General features: G+C 41.8%; 1 pseudogene; it reads left to right on the top strand.

Annotated features, from left to right (window-relative positions):
• Positions 1–211: 211 nt before the first annotated feature.
• LOC149161496 (L-type lectin-domain containing receptor kinase V.9 pseudogene) lies at positions 212–1,533 on the top strand (annotated as a pseudogene).
• The last annotated feature ends 3,740 nt before the right edge of the window (positions 1,534–5,273 follow it).

Below are 5,273 nucleotides of genomic sequence, written 5' to 3'. Positions count from 1 at the left end.
ATTCAACGGAACCAACTTGATCTTGGAGGCAGATGCTTCACTCATTCGCTCCCAATCCGCGATTGCCCTCACAGATCTAACGCATTGGAAACTCGGCCGGGCGTTGTATTCAACTCCAGTGCAGATGAAAACCAACGACACACTTTCCTCCTTCAGCACTACCTTTGTTTTTAGTATGGTGCATCCCCCCTCTGACGAAGGCGGGCACGGAATGGCCTTCTTCGTCACGCCTTACAAAACTCTCACGGGCAGTCTGCAATCTGAGTATCTGGGCTTACTAAACATTACTAGCAACGGGAATCCAGACGATCACTTGTTCGCAGTGGAGTTCGATACGGTCCATAGTGTTGAATTGGATGACCCCAATGACAACCACGTGGGCGTAGATATCAACAGCCTCATCTCGGTGAAAACCGAGCTTGCTGGATATTGGAATGGGGAAGACTTCCATGGATTGAGCCTCAACAGCGGACACAACATACAGGCCTGGATAGATTACAACCATCTACAGAGTCAGCTCAACGTTACCATAACGTTGGCTGGCTTGCCAAGACCGCAGAAGCCGTTAATATCTCAGAAAATCAATCTGCGGAGCGTTCTGCAAGAAAATATGTTTGTTGGCTTTTCAGCGGCTACGGGGAATTTCATAGCAGACCATTACGTTCTCGCGTGGAGCTTCACAACAGAAGGCACGGCACCCCCGCTCGATATCTCTCGTCTCCCTTCGTTTGATCACAGGCATGACAAGCATCCGAGAGTGGGGTTCATATTTGGCATTACAGTAACCGCTCTGGTTTTATTCTCGCTGGCGGTTGCGGTTTGGTTTCTTAAAAAAGCCAAGTACAGAGAAACGATCGAAGAATGGGAGGAAGAGTTCTGGCCTCATAGATTCGCTTACAAGGATCTAAGCATCGCCACGAATGGGTTCAAAGACGAGAACATTTTGGGCCAAGGGGGTTTTGGCAAGGTGTACAGAGGCGTTCTCCCGTCCAGCGGCCAGGAAATCGCAGTGAAATGTATGACGAAGGAGTTCACTGAGGGAATGAAGGGTTTCGTGGCAGAGATCTCCACCATGGGCTGAATGCAGCACAGGAACCTGGTTCAGTTGCGGGGATGGTGCCGGAGGCAGAAGGAGCTATTCATTGTTTACGACCACATGCCAAATGGCAGCCTCGACAAACTCATATTTGGGAAAGCTACGATGGTGCTGCCGTGGGCTCAGCGATACTCGATTGTAAAGGGCGTGGCAGCGGGGCTGTTGTATCTGCACGAGGAATGGGAGAGGAGGGTCATCCATAGAGACATCAAATCGAGCAACGTGCTGCTGGATTCGGAGTTCAAAGCGCGGCTGGGAGACTTCGGCCTCGCCCGGCTGTATGATCACAGCAAGAACCCAGAGACTACTCGCGTTATGGGAACTCTGGGGTACATAGCGCCGGAGCTCACACGGACGGGGAAGGCTACGCCGAGCTTGGACGTGTTCAGAAGGTTCATTTCAATGTCTTTAACCTCTCGGGCACGTCGAGATACTAAATATATGTGAGATTTAGTTGAAAAGTTTAGTTTATATTTTCCTGTTCCATGTTCGAAAAACTTAAAGTATGCTTCACCTGGAATTATGGAGTAAAGTAGCTTGACTGAACAGAAAAAACAATAGATTTGTCTTTATTAGGTTAATAAATTAGGCGTTTTCATTTTGGAGTTTTTGCTCAGAATTTGCAGGCAGCGAAATTTTTTAATAATTGTTATTTAAAATGGGTATGTTGATATTGGTTATCTTAAATAGGTTTTTTATAATGTAATATTTGTATTTTTTTTTGGGACATTCAAATGGGAAAGAAAGAACTCAAATTTACAATTCAACAAATTCATCCCAAATTTAAGCTAAGAATATATTTTAAAAACTATAATATAGCAAATAAAAAATTTAATGCAAAAGGTTGGTCAATATTTTTTTGTAATTATTACTTCCCGGATCCCGATCCCGGATCTGCGTGCTACTTCTCTCAGTATTTTCAGATATTTTTCGGACATTGGCCCTGGCATCCGTTAATGCTCCAGGCGCTGTTAGGTTTACAAACAGCAGCCGCTAACAAGTCTGTCATAGGGCATTAAATGCTGACCAGTCTACATCTCCCCTAACATTTAATGCCCTATGACAAGTTAGTTAGCTACTGCCGTTTACAGACCTGGATCATATACATCTGATCGGATACTTTGACGGCGCTTCCGCTGGCGGAGTGTGCGGCGCATACGTCTCTCTATCCAATACTCCTAGTGGAGCGACGGATCTGGCTCCAACATATGAGCAGAGGTTCTGGCCCTTTGGGGTACTCTTCGCTGTGCTCTCTGGTTTGCTGTGGACGAGAGGGTCATTGCTGGAGACTCGAAAGTGACGATAAACTGGGCTAAGGGATGTCTGTCTCTCTGTGGACGAGAGGGTCATTGCTGGAGACTCGAAAGTGACGATAAACTGGGCTAAGGGATGTCTGTCTCTCTGTGGACGAGAGGGTCATTGCTGGAGACTCGAAAGTGACGATAAACTGGGCTAAGGGATGTCTGTCTCTCTCTGCCCCATCTCTTTGGCACTGGCTGGAACAGATTTCCTCCGTGAAGACTCGTTTCTCTCGGTCTCCTTTCGTCACATCTTCAAAGAGCAGTATATGCTGGCAGATCACCTCTCCAAGCGAGGTTTATCTACACAGCCAGGTCGGTTCCACTTCCAATGCTGGGATTCAGGCTATTCCATCGGATCCGGTTACTTCCTCTTTTCTTGAGCGTGCCCTGTCTCTCTCTTGGGCGGCGGATGGTCTCTGTTCTGTCTCGCATTCTCTGTTTCCCCGTAATCTTTGTGTGCTTGTGTTGGGGTATTTTCTGGCCCTCTTTTTTTTGCGGACTCTGGGATGCACATAAGTTGGGGCATTTTCTGGCCCTCCTTTTTTTGCGGACTCTGGGATGCACATATCCCCTCGGTTTTAGCTGTATGCCCTTCTATGAAGAGACCTAACAGTTACTGCAGTTGGTATGCAGGCCATCAAGGCATGTAGAAAACCCATGATGAATGTAACAGTTTTTGTTTTCTAATAAAATTGTTGTTTTTTTCCTTGTGGAAAAGAAAATCAGCGGGTTGTTCCAAGCTTTTCTCAGGCAATTCTTGATAATAGAACCTAATGAGTGACCCATGAAAGCTCACTTCGTCGGCTTTGCCATATTTAAACATGGGAATAGAAGTATCTTTGATTGCTTTTTCCCATGAAGATTTCCGAGGGTTAATCGGTGCATGATTTATTATTTTGTCAATAATTTGTGTGTTTTGTTGTTACTAGGGGAGAGATTCCTAATGTTGTGCAGGGACTAATAATTGATATAGTACTGGTCCCACCAAACCACCAGTGATTAAGACTTTTGAAACCAAAATTTAAACAGAAATAAATAACATTATGTATAAATAAGTATTAAATTATGTCCAAAAATCACCCATACATTGACTGGGCCCACAACTGTCCATAAATAGTATTTTACTACTTAATACTGCAAAACATATTGACCCAAGTAGAAAACAGCTAGAGCCATAAAGGCTTCCAAACTGGTCTATTCCAGAAGTACAAAACAGCAATCACTTCAACCCCCACTCATCAGAAGTGCAACTTTGCATCCCAAATAAATATGCCTACCTGCACATAACAAAATGAATGTATGTCAGCCATAACTGCTGTGTTGTTCAACAACTAAACACCTTATGTTCAATAAATGACACCCAACCCAATAACATTTAAATCCACTTTGTTCAATAAATGACACCCAGACCCAATAACTGCAATAAATGACACCCAACTCACTCTATTTCTCATTAAAATAGATCAAAGCACATGGATCAACAAATAAACAATTCCCAACCATTAGATCACATCAAATTAAATCCATACCACACATTCAAAATGAAGCCATTGCAATCCATGTGCATCCATGTCCACCAATTAAAATCAAGTCCCCAAAACTATAAAAGAAGTCCACCCACTGTTGAAGTTGCATCTTATGCTTTCAAACTATTCAGCAAACTTGAAGACAACATCACAAAACAATGGCCAATATATTCAAGTTAGTTATATGAATTACAACTCATTCTTCTTACAGTTATGTTTTCATTGTTTTCATTTATCAGATTTCTTACATGGTCTGTCTGGCCATAACTGCTAAAAGGATACCTGGATGGTTTCACAAACAACCATTGAAAGTCGTTGTTCTTACATTACAGTGTTGTCCATAGGGTTACAATTAACCTATACAGTTACAGTTAACCTTTTTTATACAGAGTTTATGTATGTGTTCTAGCTTATTATATCATCAGCTTCATAGTGATTATAGCTTACATATCACAGAGGTTACGTATGTCGTGTTAGTACTGTAGTCACAGCTTGTTTAGCTTACAGGAATTGAACCTATTGAATACAGTCGTATCCATCTAATCAACGTCACAGGTTGTTTACCTTACAGGAATTGAACCTTAGCTTACAGGAATTATTCGATCATCAGCTTCATAGTGATTACAGCTTACATATCACAGAGGTTACGTATGTCATGTTAGTACTGTAGTCATAGCTTGTTTAGCTTACAGGAATTGAACCTTAGCTTACAGGAATTGAGCGATTATTATGGCTTGGGTTCTATGCAGAATGAGTTAAAACATAGAACAAAAACGAATTGTAACTTTAATGACTCTGATAAACTTAGTAATTTTTCACATATTTTCAGACCTTGACAATCATCATTGAGACATCACATTGAAACATAATCGAAAGACATGTATTTTCAGAAGCATGAAGCTATTGAGAAAGCAAAAATTTTGATATTGAGTCGAAAGAATGCAAATAAGTGAATTTCTACTACTGATGAATGGACCATAGAACTGAGGAATGGTTTCTTAGAATGGAACCCCGAGCAGATGACCATTTCTCTTTATTGGATTAGATCACTGTAAGATTTTAGATAATGAGAAAACACAATTAAAAGTAACATAGCAGATGACAGTCTTATTGGCCTTCATATCTTTTCACCTCGTTGAGCTCGAGACCTTAGGGTATGGAGAGCCCGAGCCATACGGAGTTGTAAAAGTTGGACCAAAGGAATGGGGATTTACATAATTCAGCACTGTAAATTAAGTCACAGAAAATGGAGAGAAATCTTGGAGCAGAGATTGTTCTTCTCAATATTCAAAATAACTAAATAAATTATATGGAAAATATAAAAAATAAATGACTGCAATGAAACTCGAT

Source organism: Pinus tabuliformis, chromosome 5_2, assembly GCF_031772625.1.
Source record: "Pinus tabuliformis cultivar Carrire ecotype Pingquan chromosome 5_2, CPIR1, whole genome shotgun sequence".
Classification (NCBI taxonomy): Eukaryota; Viridiplantae; Streptophyta; class Pinopsida; order Pinales; family Pinaceae; genus Pinus; species Pinus tabuliformis.
The sequence above is the reverse complement of the archived record's forward strand: the minus strand, read 5'-3'. Positions and strand labels throughout refer to the sequence as shown.